Raw genomic sequence first — 19,693 nt, forward strand, 5'->3', positions numbered from 1 at the left:
CGGAGATGTTACGGTTTTTGAACGCGCCACTCGCTGTTTCTGTGTCGTCTCTGTCAATTTTTATTCGGAATAAAAAGAAAAAATGTTTCCAAGTAGATAAATGAAAATTACTGTTGTTGTGGTTGGTTAAAACGTTTCAGTTTCGGACTCGTAACGTTTTCAAGTTATTCGGAGAAAAACAACAGAGGGTATTTAAAACATATCGAATAACGTCGAGTAAATAGGATTGAAAATTATTGCATATATTTATTATTGCTTGCATTTAGAAGGAAATCATTATTTTCAGGAATTCTTTGATGAAATTTTGAAGCGACCAAATTACTGTGCCTATATTAATTATACTCATTTTCTATCATTATTTTCAAAAATTCTTTGATGAAATTTTGTAGGGATCAAATTACTGTGCCTATATTAATTATATTTATTTATAAGGTATATATATCAACATATATGTGACATATATATTAACTGATTTTAACGGAAAAAATTTAATATCTCTTTTTTAATATTCATAATGTTTTAAAAATAAGTACAGTTAATACAGGCACAATAATTGGCATCCCACAGTAATTGGACCCCTTACCCTATTTGCATAAAATTCTTGTAATCCACTTAGATGCAATCTTTGAAATTCTGGGAAAATCACCATTTTAAAATTCCTGATGATCTCCCAAAGCTTTAAAGTTATCTATGAGAACTGCAAAGTTTTTTAAGAGCCGTCGAATTTTTAATAGTTCAGAAGCCCCTTCAGACATTCTGTAACTCGTAGTTGAAAATATCCTCTCGCTCTTTTTGCATTAATATTTTCCTTCATATTTTCAAAAATTCCATGTAATATTATCTTCACATTATCTGGATATTAAATGTAATCATTAATCGCCGTAATTAAATAGCAATAATCTCGCTGAATATGTGTATATGGTAGATTAAAAATGTTGCAATAAGGGATATCATAATCTAATTTAACAAATCTGTGTCATTACATTCGCCATTGTCATTCATTTTGATTGGAAAACCGTAAAGTAATGAAATGTTTTAGCATCGTGAGAAGTTAATTAATCTGATATTAATTGAATATACTCCACGCAGTACTTTTATTAAATACTTCGGAGCGACTCAAAATTTTCCTCCATTTTCCTGTCCTCGGAGCTTCGATGATAAAAAATAGTGATCGATCGCTGCATATGAAGATATCTGTGACAAATCCAAAGTGCACGTTAAATCACTGTACACGGCATTGCAATCCCATGATGTCATTTATCTTATGATGTTGAGTGATAGGAAGATAGAATTGGAAAAACATTTACTATTTTTCTCTTTGAAAGTTCGTTTCGATCGATTTGATCAATCAATAAGGTTAAAATTCTAATTTGTTACAGCGAAAACGTAGTTACATCGCAGTACATTCTAGAAAGATCGCAAGTGCACTATCAAACGCACTTACTACGCTTAATCTAGTATGCAGTTCATTCTATTACGTGCCTCAATAACGTAGTTCTCCGTACGTGTCATCCACAGGCTTCGTTATCTATCACGATATATCTCATTCAAGCGTAGTAGAAAAGATTGCTCAAAGAATTCCTATCAGTTAGATTCAAAGAAATTATGCAACAGGTCAAATCTTGTTTATCTCAAACGTAGTATGATTTCTGTCATTAAGTTTTCCCGCGTACATCTGAACATATTCGTCTGGTACGATTGACTTTATGATATTATTCTTTATCGAGAATTTATAATTATGCATTGTTCGTGCCAAATTGTACGTAAATTAGTTTGTAATCACTTCAACGTAACCGATTTCACGAAGACGTTGTATTGATCGTTGACGTAGCGACAATGAGGAGCACATGTACCGTGTTATCCATTTTGCCGCAAGCTTCAGCAACGTCGATGTAAATTTATTTTTCACCGGCTGACATTCTTCGTTAATAGTTATTAATAACGCCACTAACAATACCTCTATTCCTTACGGCCTTTGTTCTCCTGCACCCGCTTGCTGTGCGTTTGCGTTCGTTGATCAACGAAACACAAGATTTCGGAGCTCGACGGTCAACGTTTCGTGTCGTCATAGTTAAGATTAACAAAAGGTTCTCAGGTCGTCTTATATACTGGTGGACCAGCGTACCTAACGATAGGGAAAGTCTACATGCACATAGTTCTACTTCGCTTCCATGAATTACTGGTTCCGAGATGTGAACCCTCTGCCAAATTATGAAACTCAAAGTTCTTGAATTAGCGTACTCTAACGTGACCTATTCCACGCTTTTGTTGATAGTTGACAAGAAAATTTCAGTAGTAAAGTTCCTAAACTGGTAACTCGATTAAGTGAAATTCGGAAAGCGCAATTTAATGGGATTGCCAAGAAGATGAATAGCCAGAATCTTCAAAGTTGATCGAATCTGATATACACCGCTCTTAATGCGGAATGTTGTTTACTATTTAACCAAAGTAACACCGAAACTTTCAAGTGTCCATTAATATTATACGTATACAGACTGTTCAGGCTAACGCACAACGTTTACTGAGCCTAATTGAAGAGCCCAGGGCAACAAACGGCCAGCTCGATTTCGACGTGACTGCCCACTCAGATTTTCGGAATCGTTCGGAGCAACAAACAATCAGAGCGACTGTAAACATACGGGACAACAAAGGTCAGCTCGATTTGGACACGATTGCCCACTTAGAGTTTTTAATCTTCGGGACAACAAACAGCCACAAACTCCACATGATAAGAGCGTTTGTCACACCAAACTATCGAAAGAATTTGCTCTTTTACAGTGACGTCGAAATCGAGCTAACCGTTTGTTGCCCTGAGCTCTTCAATTACGTCTATAATAATTCATTTAATAGCGATGTAACTATAGAGATCAATACATGAAAACGTAATACTTTTTTTCATACATAAAGGTCGCGCGACTGTTCGCAAAAATCCACGCTTTCTCATTTGTGGGAATCAGTGCAAGAAGGTCAGTCATGTTCCATGTACAATACTTCAAAATTTGCGTTCATACAACTGAGAGCAGGGCTGGGCTGTAGTTCGTATAATAGAGGCTCTGTTATGATAAGCTGAGGCTCGCTTGTTTTTTATGATAGAAAAAAATTGCAGAGGAAAACATTAGTTGGTTCAGCAGGGCAAATATTATGATAAAAAATTTGTTCAAGGTTATATTTTTTGAGATTTCGAGGTCATCGAAGTTGTTTTAAATGGAACGATATATTTTTATTATCGCTATATGATAGCCGAGGTGAAGACGAATCCAGCGACCTGTAATATTATGAACTTCACGTGACCTTCAGTACGAGAAATTCATAAAAGTAGGACACTTGATGGAAATAGTGAAATAACGATAATCCACCTAGGGTTTCAAGAAATGTTCTTGAACCTTGATTAACGACTGTAAACACGCTCACAATAAATTGTAAACACTGATACAAATTCTTCTCGTTTCGGTGACTGTACGACTTTGAGAATCATGTTGCTTTTTGTACATGGACATTGCAGCGAATACAAAGAAATGAACATTTCTTTTATCACGTTCTCTTTACTGACGAAGCTTTTTTTTCTAACCATGGACAACCGAATACACATAATATGCATTATTGGTGCACTGAAAACCCGTAATGACTTCGACAAGTTGAACACCATCGTCCATGGAGCGTAAATGTATGGTGTGGAATCATTGGTGATAACAAACTCAAGGTCACGTGAAGGTCGTAATATTACAGGTCGTTGGATTTGTCTTGATCTCGGCTATCATATAGCGATAATAAAAATATATAGTTCCATTTAAAAAAACTTCGATGACCTTGAAATCTCAAAAAATATAACCTCGAACAAATTGTTTTGCGTATCACAACATTTGGCCCCCTGAACCAACTAATGTTTTCCTCTGCAATTTTTTCCTATTTTTCTATAAAAAACAAGCGAGATATTTTAGATGCTCGAGTTAGGTGAAACAGCCTGTATATGAAGTTTAGAGTTAATTTCCGTCAAACTCTGCAGTAATTTCTCACGACAATTCTGCTTGCGGTCGAGTATTTTTCGCCCAGATCGAGTTTGAAATTTTCCCAAGAAAAAAGCCTCGTGTGGGTAATCTTTCACGGCAGATCGGAAACGGTTGACGTGAAACTTTCAGCGGAGTGTCCACTCCGTTCCGAAACTATCCTGTTCGGTTGCCGCAGTCACGTCTGCCGAGGAATCTCATCGGCGCGGCGCGGCGCGGCGAGGAGTTCCGTCAAACTCTCACGTGTCAGAACGTTTCATCCCTGCAGAAGACCGGCGTACGTTGGATATACGGGGGGCTTTTCGTGCTTTCAATGGCAGGATGTTCGATCTGGAGACTGCGCAAAGGTCTTCGTGGTTCGACACCGGGGATGGAAACCTCGGACGGAGGGAATCTGGTGGCGTGGGGGGAGGAGGGGGGGGGTGAAGTTTCGCAGAGACGGTTTGGCTGGATGAACGTTTGGTAGTGGTTGGTCTCACAGTCACGCGCACTAGAGTCATTTCCCTACCCCCCGGTTCGTACCGTTCCCCTCCCTACATCTACATGCTTACGCGTGCTTCTAATATACATCTTTCCCCGTTGTTTCCTTTCAGTTTCACATTTGCACACTGCACGCTCCCTCCATCAGCATTCTTCCATTCAATGTATTCCATATTTCAGAGCCGACCGCGTATCGTCCCCCGTATACTCGGCTGAATGCATAAAAGCTATGAGTTCCCATTTTCCCGTTGTGCTCCTCAATCTCTTCTTAAAGGAACTACCGACAACGCTCGATGTCTCCATCGCTACTCGACGACCCATCTCTCTCAACGCGCCCCCGCTTTTCCCATCATCTTCCCTCTGCAGGACATAATCGATCCCAGCCGCATGAAATAATTTCCCCCTTACTTTTCGATTTCTCCTCTACCACCCCCCACCCCCACCCCCCGCCTACGCCCGATACGCGATTCACTTTGCTCGCCACTAGCAGCCTTCGCAACGCACTTAGATCCCTTTGATCCCATTCTTCCCCCGTACCCCGAACCTTGTTGCTCACCCACATATCATCAAAGCGTATCCCCATCACATCCCCTATCTTTCTTCCGCGAGCGCCGTCCAAAGGAATCACCACCGACTTTCAGAATCGTTTCCCCGGCCTCGACCGTACACGCGTCCGTACACACGCATAGAGACCATGATGCGTTCAGAAATTGCCGGCTTCGGGGTGGGCGTCTTGCGCTTGTCACTTATCCCGGGCCATCGAAGCTTCGCTCGACGACGAACAGCCCCGAAACAAATGTTTGCTCTTGGTCCGCGTGTTTGCCTCGCAGGAGATGCCTGTTGGCCTGACAACCCTTTGTGCACAGCCCAGTCCTCCCGACAACGCACCCGGTCGCATCGCGTTGCTTCGCACATCGCATCGGTGCGTTTCTCCCGCGTGAATGCGCGCGCGTCTCGCCGCGCTTTCGAGAGGGTGCTGCGCGGAGGACGCGCGACGGGCGTCGACCGGTAGTCGTATCTGTAGCTTCCTCCAGGGCAGGTGCACGTCCGTTCCTCCACGGGAACGAAACTCGACGAGACGCTCTTTCCTCCGCGATCCTTTAAAACCTCCGGGGAGCGGCGAACGGAGAGAAAGAGAGAGAAAGAGAGACGGAGAGAGAAAGAGATAGGGTAGGGGTGTGTGTGCCACCCTGGTTTCTTCTCGGCAACGAGCCGTTCAGTGTTGCTTCTCGGTGCACGAGTTCGCGTTAACGATCGAGGAAACGCGGTGCTGCGAGTGTCGCAGCGCCGTGTGGACTCTGCTGCAGTCAGTGATCGTGGAGGGTGCCGAGAGAGCGTACCCGGCTGAAAGAAAGGGGATGATCGCGTAGGTGCGCGCGCGAGACAGACCATCGCACCGCTCCTCGCCGAGAGGATTGTTTCCTGAGGAAGGAACCTGACCGACCAAAGACCTCCGCAGCCCCGTCGAGAAACTTCAGGTATGTTTGAGGAACGCTGCTTTTCCCAGTCACGAACGAAACTTCGATCCTCCGCAGCCCCTGTTGATCTTTACCTCGCTTCCTTTTTTCTGCCTCTCCCTCTCTCTCTCTCTCTCTCTTTCTTTCTCTCACCTCTTGAACCTCTCGGCACACCGAGAACTCTGTGTACCCACTGTACGTACAGGATGACTCGAATTACATCGATTGACGGGAACTAGTTTCTACGGTGGTTTGTTGTCTTACGTTTTTATTTTTTTTTTTTGTTAGCAACCGCGCGTTTCATCCGGCGAATAAACAAGACTTTGCGTCGAAACGATTTAAAAGTAGTTCCACGACCGCGGACGCCGCCGCTTAACCGGATTTTCCACGTTTCGTTGAACCCTAACGAATCTCGAATCGTCGGGATTCTGTTTGCGATCCTCGGTCTCCGGCTTATGCGCTTTTCTTAAATCTTCGACACGGGGCAAGTTCCTGATGCTGGTCGGCCCCGTTAAGGTTGCAGTAAATCAAGCCCGCGGTGTCGATAATTTTCGCGTGATATGTGAGCCCCCATGATATACTGCAAATGGATTTTCGTCGAGGCATTTCGATCGGTATTACCGGACGGAGGCTGGCTTTCGAAACTTGGCAATTGTTGAAGTTTGGTTTTCCATGTCACTCACAGGTGGTTTCCTTCCCCGTTCCTTTTTTCCATCCTCTTTCACATTTTTACCGTCGGCGACAACTTTTCCTTTTTATCATTGTGCCCCGATAAAGTTCGCTTCCGAACGATCAATCAAAATTAATAATCTTCCGAGTTCATTTTATCGGACGCTCGAAACTTTCTCGGAGAATTGAATTTTTTATCGCTACGGAGAAACGTTTACGCAGGCCCTCGAGAAGATTCAGACGTTGTTAAAAATTCTTCGGTTGTACGTCGAGTTTCGAAGGAACCAACAATACCGTTCAATTTACACTTTCCGGTAGTTTCGAAAATGTAACGAGCGAATGGTTGAAATGATTTCTTTAATTGGTGACTTCACGTTCGTAGGGAAAATGTTTTAACCGATCAGCGGTCGTTCGCATCGCAAAAGTTTATTCGATGACATTGCGTTAGAGCGTTCGAAGAGAATCTGAACTAGGATTGAACGAACGAAATCGTTAAAACGTTTATTTATTGAAATAACTTATTGGACGTGAAACATTATGTTGTCAGGGACGCGTAGCCGCGTGACATTTCGCTAGATATATTTGCAGTCGGCATTTGTTTGAAAAAATACGAGATTTCGAGAGGGCATTGTACCATTCACGATCGCGCTTTTGAAATTGTAAAATTCTCATTTCGCTCGGTCGCGTCCCTTTTTACAGCGTTTTTATTCGAAAGTTTGCATTAAATCCCGTGTTCGCTGCATTTTACAATGCATTCCTCGTTAAAGTGTGCAACACGACTTTCCGAGAGCCATGATTCTTTGTGCAACGCAATGTTTTACTGCGTTTAAATTGAAGCGAATGGATCGCGCGGTAATAAATATTGTTTACCATATTTTTGCGAGGATATTCCACGAAGCTTGCAAACAGCAACGAGTGTACAACTAAACGATTTACTTAAGCTCGCGAAGCACCGTGCTATTTAAAAACAATCGAATCGGCCATTGACCGGTAATTGGTACTACAACTGAAAAGGGGGTGATTCCACAAAAAAAAAATAAAAAAAAAAAATAAAGCGAAAATATAGAATAAAATTTGCTGGACATTGTCAAGTAGATTCGGTAGGTCATGAAGGGACGCGCGTTTGCCGAATTTTCAAACTCGATTCTCTCGAAATCCCTTTTCAAGTTGTCCGGGCACCGATCACCCTGTATAATTGGATCTTAACGTTCAATTTGCTCGATCGTGAGAAACGACTGCTCGGCTGTGCAATATCTGTCTCGGCAATGATTTCCATTTTCCCCGTGCAATTTATCGGCCATAACACCTTCCATTTTGTTTCCGCACTTCGCGCACTTCGGACACATTTAATTGCCACTGCAGTGCGCAAGAACTAACCGCTATCGCAGGAGAACAAAAAAAAAGAAGAAAACGGGTTGAGATTTATCGTGCGAAAACCTTCCCACGGGGGAACGAGGGAAATTTGATTCGTCGAGAGAAGAAAACGATTTTAATAAGCTCCTCGGTTACAGGGAACAAATATAAAAACAGAGGAAAGGGGAAGCAGGCAAAGTATAAAGCAACATAATGCGATCCAAGTTTAATTAACGTTCGGTAAAGTGGTACGAATGAAATTCCAACACGTGACAGAGAATATATGAAAACCGTTGTACGCGTAAGGTAGAAGTGAAATGAAAATATGCAGAAGCCTGGCGCACTCGCCGTTTCCGTGCCGTGTTCGAGTTCGTTAACGATGATATAAGTAGTAAGATTTTAATCAGAAAAGTTACCCCCGGACACACAAGAGTGCTAGATAGAACGAAGCGAAGCGAAACGTTAAACAAACATTACACGACGCATAAAGCTCTCCCTCATTTCACTCGAAGCTTTCCGCGCGTGTTGTCGCAAACGCCGTTGCGCCCGGCGCTGCGCCGAAAGTGCAACGCCTCGTGTTAATACAAACCCAGAGAAAAAAAAAAACACCGCGAAAGAACGAAATTACTTCATCTGTCCGTGCTCGCAGATTGCAACCTAACGTAATATTAGTTTGAAACATTTACATGTGTCGGAAAATTGCATGTACCATACAGGCAGCGGCGCGCGCGACCGCGTCGAGCATGTGTGCGCGTCCGTTGTACAAACGACAACCAGAAAGTCCGGCGCGCTTTTGGTCTAGGAAAATCGCCGACCGTTTCTCTCATTATTCCATTTGTCGTCGGAAAGTTATTTGTGCCCCCAAAATTAGAACGGTGGTCGGAAATAAAATTTATTCCTCTCCGTCGTTTTGCTGTCGCTACGCTCGACAATTCTGGGAACGCGGAAAGTGTTCGTCCCGTGGAACACGGTGCAACGTAGCGATAACAGATGTCGGGGAAAAGACGAAACAAAGCGAAAAACATTTTCCCGTATCGTGCTCGAAGAAACAAGCTTCGAATGTGCCCTGGCTATGGAAAATATATTAAGGGGATCCATAAGTAATCAATTATTTTGGAATCTAAAACCAACTTTGTAGTAACTTCAAGTTTTTATTTCTTAATTTATTATATAATCTCCATCATTATTAGTTTGCCATCTCTCCTGCAAATATTCAAACCCCCCCCCCCCCTTGTAGAAATCCAGGGTTCGTCAAGCAAAATATGACTCAAGGTGTCTCCTTGCATCTTCTACAGAATGTTTTATTTCTTAATTCATGCTCCAGAGATCTGAAAAGATCAGAGGGAGCAATATCCGGTGAGTGCGGGGCTTCGCAAAAACTTCCCTTTGCAATTCTTTGATTTTTTCCTGAGTGAGTTTCGCCGTATGGGGCCGGGCATTGTCAGTTTGCAATATTACACCTTTTCTGTGGACTAAAGATGCCCTCTTTTTCAGTAGTTCTGAATACAGCCGTTGTAATTGCTGACAATACAACTGAGCAGTAACAGTTTCTCCAGGCTTCAGCAACTCAAAGTGAATTATGCCACGACAGTCCCACCGAATGCACAGTAACACCTTTCCAAGTGATAAGCTAGGTTTAGGGGTTGATATTGCGGTTTGATTTGCAGAAAGCCATTGCTTCGAACGCTTTATGTTATCATAAAGAATCCATTTTTCATCTCCGGTAACGATTTTGCCAAGAAATGGATCTCTACGAAATCTGGATAGCAATGAAGTGCAAATTCATCAACGAATATTCTTGTTGGTCTCAGATAATTGATGCGGAACCCATATTCCTCGCGTATATGTCTTTCCCATTTCGCGTAGGTGCCTTTGTATAGTTGACCATGCGGACCCAAGGCTTCTCGATAATTCTTATATACTTATTTTTGCATCAGCTTCCACTAGAGATTTTACGGTGTCATCATCAAATTCAACTGGTCGTCCATTTCGAGGCCTGTCAGAGAGATCATAATCACCAGCAGCAAACCTTCCGAACCAACGTTGACACTTGTTGACCTTCAATACATCTCCATAAACATCGCAAATTTTCTTTGTTGGCACCGTTGCATTAAATCCCGCATGAAAATGAAAAAGTATGCAATGACGAATATGATCCTCGGAAGGTGCGGACGCCGCCATTTTATTACAGGGTTGTAAAAAAATTATTAGAATATTTTGAATACAGGCTGCTTTACCGAAAACTGTAAAAGGATACGTGTTTCCTCTTTAACACGTAAAGTGCTTTTCGTTCGGGCCCAGCCCGTCCTCAAGGACCGGCCACAGATTTTACTAATAATTATTACTATACACGCGCAAAAAAAAAAAATAAATTCACAATCTCAACAATCGTAAATTAAACAATTTAGAATACGGAAAAATTACCGGTTCTGTGAAACTAGTGTTAACCTCTTATTTAATTTTATTTAACCAGTTAACTGTGTTTGACGAGTATACTCGTCATGAAGAAATTGCAATATTTTGTGTCCCGACGAGTATACTCGTCAAAACAGCTATAATTCAAACAGCGGTTAATTTTTGCGACGCAACTTAGGTACACATTTTTCAAAGAGGTCGCATCAGCTAACTGGTTAAGCACAAGTATTTTTATTAAGCTTGAACAGAAATTTTTACTACGAGCTATCAAATAAACCAAATTTAATTGAGATCCTCGAGGCGTGAGAATGTTACGAAAATTATTGTTCAACTTTGTCTTTTCCATTCTTGTGTTATTAAATACATTGTTTTGGTTTTGCGTGACTGTTATTATTCGTTACATTGGCGTGGCACTCAACGTGTTAACGATCGGTACAGAACTAACGGCAAAACAAATTCTTTGCAAATAATTGATTACTTATGGGTACCCCTAATAAAATGACGAGCGAGCGCTTTGAACAGCGATTTGTAACTTTACTTTTTTTCTGCGCGTAATCGTTTCTTCGAAACACGTTTATCGTTTTTATGGAGAACCGCGGTTTGCCAGGAATTTGTCATTTCGCGATAACGGTCGCGCGCAGAGTCTCGCTGAATTTACTCGCGTAATTTTTCCGGTGAATTCGGGACGAGTCACTTTGGCTGATGAATACTTGACAGGCGAAGACGCGAGGAAGAAGAATTGAGTGTAACCGGGATTCGTCGTGGAATTCCTCCGCGTCTCCGAGGATACACGATTCTGACACAAAGGGTCTTCGATCTTTGCGAATTCAAAGGTAAATTTCTGCACGGCGAATTCCTCGCCTCGGAACTTCTTGATACCAGCCCGGTCTCGTGTAATCAACACTATTATTTATCGGTGTGAAATCCGCGTGTAATTTGCTTTGAGAGATTCCACCGGAATCCGGGAGTTAGGGTTTTGATTAGCGTCAGCAGGATTTCGGCGTTGTTGTCTCCAGACGGCACGGCGCGTCTCCGCCGGTGTTTTACGGGGCGAGTCCGTTACGACGCGATTTTAATTCATAACAATGCCGGCGAGCGTCGTCCGCGTCCCGTTTCTCCCGCTAATAAACTGTTTACTTCCGCGAGATAAAAACTCGCGAGTAAACACTTCTTCTTATTCCGGTTGACGTAGGAATTTCTTCTAGTGCTATTAATTGCAGAAAACAAAATGTCCCGGGATTCTCGGTAGTGTCTCGGTGGAGCGTAGCTTTATAACAGACTTCCCACCAACACCATTGTGCTCATGAGGGTGCCCGTAGCGGCCACTTCTCTCACGCGTCTGCATTGCCGCGCCGCTCCGTGTAAAAAAAATTGTGGAGCAATTAGTGAACTTTCAGCGAACGTGTTATTTGGTTAACAGTATTAGACAATTAGAAAAACAAATAGCGGCCAGTTGTGAAATACGCGTACACTTACCGAACAAATTCCTGCTGTTACTCATCGCTTAATGACGTACACTGGAAATTACGTCTCTGTGGCGCAGCGATATGACTTTTTCCTTTTCCTTCGCTCCAAGTTGTTCTTTCGCGACGTTAATTTAACATGTACAAGAAAAAGTTGTTCAGATCGATGACCTTGACCACACATTTCTAGGTCATTGAAATCAGTGTGCCCTATCCCAAATATTTACCGAAAATTTTAATAGATACCGTCTAAATGCATATCTATTAAATATTGTCCAAGGATAATCAGATAACGAAAAATCCACAAAAAAGGCGAGTTTGAGTCAATAAAAACAAACAAAATCGAAAGGAATAACAACAACGAGGGCTTACGTTGACGTAATAAATTTAAAAACGAGAAAAAATGTCGAGAACGAAGAGAAAGACGATAATGAGGTATGCATTTATTGCATTTTTCTATTTTCACGTCGCGAACCTAATAAACATTAAGCTCAGTGTCGAACGTGTTTTAACGGTATCATACAGACTATACTGACGCAAACAAACGAACAAAAATGTTTAATTTTTAAAGAATAAATAAACTGTTTTGCTTGCCATACCTTCCATTACCATTTATCAATCCATGAGTGGGAAAGTATGTAACATTTTACGTGTTTTACAAAATGATGTTTCCCATACGTGCCCCGTTTAAATTTAAGAAAAACAAGCCTTTTGTTCATCCTTTTCACCGATCGTTGCGTGTCAAGTACTTACAACAAACGCATTCGTTTCGGTAGACCTGTAAAATGTCGGAGATTTTTCAAAATAACAAAGTGCCACGTGCACTCTCCTATTTCACGAAAAGACGCGTGTGTTTACGCGCAGCGTCATTTTCGGTGACAATGAGGCCCGCGTAGTTTCGAATGCATAGCATCGTCAGTATTCACGTCGATCTCGCTAATAACTGGTCGAGCCGGTAATTCGAATAATTTAAAAAGCGAACAGTATCGCGCGACGCACGGCGCGGATATTATTTTTGAATGTTAATTAAACCACGCGCGCGTTGAAAACTAAAACTTTTGTATTATGTGCGGTGGGTGGGTCGCACCATTCGGATTTCCTCTACTTTTGGTCAATGCAGTTATCCGCGGGGTTTAGGGCAACCCATATCGCGCAAAACTAATTTAAGTTCGCCAGGCGCGAACTTGTAGCGTCTTCGACCGGCGGCACAATGCGCACACCCTCCGCCTATTCTTCTCGATTTATGTTTCATTTCTAATTGCTTATTGTAGTTTCTTAACTGTTGACGGTAACCCGTGAACTCACCCCCACCCCCTCCCCCTGTTGAATTGCTATGCGGAAACGTGATTATTCCTTTCATATGCCGCCCGAATTTGCACAGCGGGCCCCACGAAAATCCCAAACATTGACATTGCTATGCTCCACGGACGTTGGAATTAATTAACTGCCGTCGCCATCTCGCTGCCCGTACAATACTGATTCACCAGTCGAAACGTCCCTGTCTTTCTTCAGCCATGAACGTCCGTTATTAATAAACTCTGAATTTCATCCGTTTGTACGTCCCGGCACGCATATAACTATAGCCCCATATTTTTAAGATTCTCGAACTTTCGAGAAATAATTCAGGAACGAGCTTCCTGACATTTTAGAATCGGTGCAAAAATATAGCACCAGCTTCATTTTGAACACACTTCAAGCACCGAAACTCTTTGTCACCTAATTTATATTTAGTATGCCACGCGGTGATTACCTCTGTGAAAAAGAGCAAACCGCCATTTTGACATTTGCAGAACAGTTTTGGCACGAAACGACTCGTATGTTTAAAGCTCTTGAAAATTTTAGTGGTGCTGCGATTATGCTCCACAGTGTGCATAAATTTGCAAAGTAGAATGAGAGTACTTAATCCACGTAATAATCCACAAAAATTTTATACGTTTTAGCAATTATTTTCATTTATCTATTTCACACTATTTCCTCTTTGATTGCAATTTCTGTAAATTGGTCAATTTCGCATAAACATTCATAGTTTACTGATTACGAGCACGTTTTTTGAATTTGTGAAATGTTAATTCGAGCATCCGGTTTGTGTTTAAACGGGTGATTGGTTGCTTCGTTCCCCCTTCGTTCTCGTATTTAATATGCCTGAAATGACTCTGAGCTTTTTTTCGCGGCTCAGAGAGGAAATCGAAAATTCTGGAGAAAAATCTTTGCGCGAGACAAATATTGCGGCAGCCGTGAAATATGCTCAGCATTTTTCAACCATGTAGTATTCTCCGTGTAACGTTCCACGTGAACAATTTTCCGCGCTGCTATACTTAACGCGAACATCATTCTATGAGCCCGCACATTCTACGACGTGTTTAACATGTATACACCCAGCGACATACTTTGCATATCGCGGGTCTTTTAATATGCGGGGTATACTTCTAATTTAGTCCACTCTGCGTTTATTATGCGCGTACAATGTACGCGCGAAGTACTCTGCAAATTGCTGAAATTATTGACCAAATTCATTCGCTCCGAATAGAAAATACAAAACCGGCGAGCAAATGTTTTTCAGGCAGAACGACAGTTTTTCTTGCTGTATTTTTTATTTTTCCGAAGTCGGTTCATATTTATTTCCTAAAAGAAACATGGACGGTAAAATGTTGAAAGGTGTTCATAAATTCTCGACATTTTTTAACCGATCTGATGAAATTTCATAAACGGTGAAAATTAAAAGGTATTCGTAAATTCTTTACATTGTTCTGTAAACGATGAAACATTGTAATCAATGAAAATTTTTAAATATTCGTAAATTGTCTACATACCGTACAGAATACAAGAGCTATCATGTCTTGCAAATATTTGAGATACCATTTATGCGTGTAGGTACATATGCATTCATGTTTTTGCTAAATTAAAAACACTGAAGTTCGAGTTGATCATCGTGAATTTATAAAATATTTCTCGACTTGGTCCGCTGGGACCTTTTTGATATTTTCTGCGAGCATTTTTACTCGATTTTCAACGTCCGCTCTTAATTTCATCTTTGATGATTGCTAGTAATATTTTTCTCTCGTTAAGTAACTCCACTCAAACGAAATTACGCAAACATGATTTCAGCATAATTGCCTTTCAAAAGTAATTGGCAAAGGCTTTCGGTTTAATATTTATTGACACTGCACTGCAGAAATACGAAATAACCGATAAGATTGTTTCGCATACTGGTTTTTATACTACTAGCATTATTCATGAATGTTCTTTGCGACAGACAGGATTGTCTAATTATTCGCTATTACTAGCCCGTGAATCTTCGTGCAAAATAAAAATTGTTTAAACTTAATTGGAATTTAAATGGAAATGAATTTCTTTTTTTAATAATTTCACTAAATAAGAAATAACCTAATAGTATATTTTTTTAATGTTTCCACAATTTCCTGTTTTACTTATTCCTGTTTTTTGTGTCATAAATATATCAAACCCGTGGTGCAATAATTGTAGATTAATGAATTTTCCATTCCACATAAACCCTGGCAGGTCCATTAATGGAAAATTAATCCTTTGCGGACGAGAACTGTTTCTGTTGCATTTTGCGACGGGTTTAACCCTTCAGGGACGACGTCCGACTGTCAGTTTCTTTTTCCTCTTCCCTCTTTGTATTATTTCACTGTAATTATATAGCCAATTAGACTACTTCATATTTTTCATAGCTCTTCCTTTCGCATATTATTTCGTATAATACATTAAAGTAACAGTCAGTACAGTACGCAAACGTCGCACAGTGGAAAACAAAATGGAAAATCCCCCCCTCCCCCCGACCCACAGGAGGCCGGCATTGTTCGAGAAATAATAATAATTCTTAGTTGACCGAACAATGCAAAAAATTCATTTGCGACAACTTGCAACAAATCTACCAGAAATTACAGATTTACTTCAGGAATATTAATGCAGAAGAACAGGTACATTAATTCCACTTATTCTATAATTTGTTTGAAAACTGTGTAATTAATAAACACCGTGTAAATTCAAATTGATTTTTGTTGCAATTTGAAGCTATAAATGCTACCTTTTTACCTATTAAATTAAATAAGTTTAGAAGTTATTATTTTAGAGCGCCAAAGTGGCATTTTCGCTCACTGTGCGTTGTCCTTGAAGGATTAACCCTTTCTACTCGAAGCTATTTTCATTCTAAAACTAAATTTGTCTTGCGTCTTAGAATATTTTCATTTTACTCGTACGAACCTGATCCCGTATAGATTTCCACCTATAATATTTTAATGTTTAGTAACTTATTAAATACAAATTTTGCAATATTTTTGTTATTTCTTTGAAATAATTCCACAATAATATCTAGTGGCGCTTCAGAGTCACCACTCGAGTGCAAGGGGTTAATGTACGTTTGCCTGTATAATGTAAGTTTGCTAAGTTTCTTGTGTAAGGGATCGAAGTGTCGGACGAGTTAGGGACAAGTGAAGAAAACAAAGGAAACATTATTTTTCATGGAGACATACCGCAGCAGCGTGGACCGTATAAAACGTCCGCTGAATCGAATCTGTCGGATCCGGGTTCGGAAAAGATAAGATTCGAAACTGCGGAGGATCATCCTCGCTTGGGCCCTTCTTTCGTTTCTAAGGAAATCGAGCAGAATGAGGGCATTTTAATCTATATATCGTGGAATTTCAGAAGAAGCCCCGGCCCGGCCTTTAGCCGCGCGTAGAACGCTTTCCGCGTTCGTTTCGCAGTTGAATTTCAATTTATTAAAATGCCAGATCCCTCTCGAGCAGGGCTCGGTGATCCTTTTTAACGTCGTCGCTTCGCTTTCCTCTTTATATCGCTTTCCCGGAAGCTGGCACGAAGCGCCGTGGCCACGCCGCCACGGCTCGAATGTCTGAATATAAACAGCGACGCTTTACAATTCATGACCCATGAACAGAACCTCGACTGTTCCCTGTTTCTTCGTCGTCTTACCAGCGGAGGAGCATCGGTGCTCTCTCTGACCCCTCTTCCTCTTTCGCCCTGAAAAAGACTACCTACATGATTGTTCTTGACGATGCCTCGTGATTTCACCGGACTCCCTTTAAAATCCTCCCCCGAAACTCGCCGACCAATTCCAGCTTTCACGGACGCGTTTAACGACGCTCGCGAGTTTTTCGGATTTCACGGATTTTCTTCCGACCCTCGTTCGCGCCTCCGGTAATTGTTGCATTCAAATTTCTCGAATTCGTTTCCAAGTTGGCACGCAATTAACCCATTTGCATCGTAACGAAATATGAAGAGAAGGCCTTTATCGCCAAACTTTCTCTTTATTATATTTCAGTACGAAAATGACTACAAGTAATGGAACTTTATATCGAAGAAAGAAAAAATCAGAATTACCACTTTCGTTTCCAACAACACCCTCCGTTTCTAGTTTTTTGGTAACGAATTATGATAGTGACCAGGTAAATGCAAATGGGTCGAGGCAAAAGTGTATTCCCAACTCGATTCGAATGCACTATACTTCGCAAAATTAACACGGGAATTTTTGTGGAACAGTGTCTTATATGACCAAGAATGTATTAAAAAATGATTTTGGGAAATAAGTTAATTTGCTAAACAGTTTTCATGCTCATTACAGTAAAAATATGATGTTGAAAATTGGTGTTACAAGGGTATAAACTGTTTCCGTGAAGTGGGTAACATTCTTAAGAAAAATGTAGTAGTATTTTAAACGAAATCAATTTTTAATTGTAGATTTAACATTTGGTAACTTTTATGACAGAAATTATGCATCTACTGGTATTCAAATTCCGCTGCTAGAATATATTTACTTGTCGAATTAGTATGTGCATAGATTGACTTGGAAATGCATACACTTGCCGAATTAACACATTCACTACAACATACACAAACTGATGATCTCAAATTAATTTACATGCCTTCACAATAACAAATATAGTTAGCAAAAACAGTTTGTTTTTCGGTGAAATTCACTTAAGCAGTGTATACTAGTTCCTTCCTATGTATATGAATGTTAGCACTTTAATGATAAAATTATGAAACTCTTTGTTGTAATAATAATCTAGGTAACAGTTCGGAAAAGAAATTGATCTTTGGTATCTCCCACTCTCCTCTGTACATTTCCAATGAAAATGTTTCATTTAATGTAATTGTATTAAACTTCACCCCAGGAAACCAGAAATTTTTAACTTTTTAAAATTTGATCCCGTAGATTTTGGCTAGATAATTCCGGAAAAGCAAGTTTCAATTCTAGGAGATCAATAGTTGAACAATTATACGTGTATAAAAGCTGAAAATCCGTATAACTTTTGACCTAGTGATCTCCCAAGACTGGAACTTGGATTTTCGGCATTTCCTCGTCAAAATCTAAAGGATTACATCGAAAAACGATAAAAATTTCTGGTTTCCTGGTTAAGCCTGTAATTGCAATGGTTAATCATCGCGGAAGTTACAGTTGTTGCTATACCGCTCGGAGTAAGTCCTCCAAGCTGGACTATTCAGGAAGTTTTTCGTTTTTTGCTCTCGCGCAGAACTCCGTACGTGCGGCGGCATGATTATCAGCGCGGAGAATGTCGGCCCTTAGAAACCAGTCTCGAACTTGTGAACCTTTCGACGACCAAACGAGCTACTTGAATGCAGACGACCTTTGACAACCGTTACGTCGGCGAATACAAATTTAACTGGGAGTCGGTGTCTCGATTTTTGAAGCGCAACAATCGATATAAATTCCCGCATTCTGCAAGTTCCACTGGGTCTCGTTCAGTATCCTTCGAAAATCCTTTCCCACACCCTTTAGAAAGAAATTACTTTTTGAACGTTCTAATTGCGGATGACGAGTTAAATCGTCGTTCAGTTTTGCCATCAGAAACTATTGATTTTCTTTTTAATTCGATGAATAACTCTTTCACTTTAATGTGTCATGGTATCCATATTGTCGGTTTTTAAACTATTACAATTCCATAGAAACGAATCGTTTAGCAATAAATTTAGTTTAAAGCTTGAAGTCCAAATTTTCCTTACATCATTTTTTTCTAAGAATACAGATTTTTTCTCTCGAATATACTGCACTGAAACGTCTCTAACAACATTGGAAAATTCTTTTAAATCTACCCCAGACTTGAAAACCGAAAATTCCTTTTTATTATGACACCGTAAAACTGAATTTACTGTGTATTTTTCTTTTTTTTTTGGTCGTTTTACTGAGCTTTGAATGGAAGATGTGCTGCCACCATTACAGTTGTATAAGATACACCATGAACGTTTTACCCGATCAAACTTATTCATCATTTACGTTCCATAAAAGTCCCACAGGAATCGCACATCAAATTTTAGGGGTCGTTGTCAAGGGGAAGCTCCAATCTTCAAATCTATGGTAGTCTCATTCATGGAACAATTTTTCTTTCTTAGTGCACATTTAATAAAACGAAGGACATAACTGTTATTCAGTTTCAGTGACAAATGCGTCGAATTAACACGAGAACAAGGGTTAATGAAAGCCAGAATAAGTGTTAAAAATGTTTTGGAAAAGGCTCCTCGCAGTAGGATTCATAAATGTATCTTTAATATTTGTATTTAGTTTAATTCTAATGTGTTTTCTGTGGTACTGAGATTGATATTTTTATCTTTTCAATAGCATATGATTTTATATTGTTTGCGAGCGGAAATACTGTCGCAACGAAAAGGCAGCACTATTTTCGGGTAATTTGAATAAACCAACAATTAAAAATTGATTTCTGTTTCTAAAGTGCTACGAATTTGTGTTCGATAAATATTCGTGTTTGTACGTTGGATGTGAAAGTTTTTCACTTTTTACAATTTAGATATTGGAGCTACTTTTGTGCCAAAGTAGCAAAGATAATGGAAAGATTTA

At 40.4% G+C, this 19,693-nt stretch overlaps 1 protein-coding gene across 1 annotated transcript in view; it reads left to right on the forward strand.

Annotated features, from left to right (window-relative positions):
- Positions 1-19,693, forward strand: part of Stg-1 (stargazin related protein STG-1) — a 69,198-nt gene that overhangs the window by 371 nt on the left and 49,134 nt on the right. The gene's annotated exons all lie outside the window — the stretch shown is intronic.

The sequence above is a fragment of the Halictus rubicundus genome, chromosome 1 (assembly GCF_050948215.1).
Source record: "Halictus rubicundus isolate RS-2024b chromosome 1, iyHalRubi1_principal, whole genome shotgun sequence".
Classification (NCBI taxonomy): domain Eukaryota; kingdom Metazoa; phylum Arthropoda; class Insecta; order Hymenoptera; family Halictidae; genus Halictus; species Halictus rubicundus.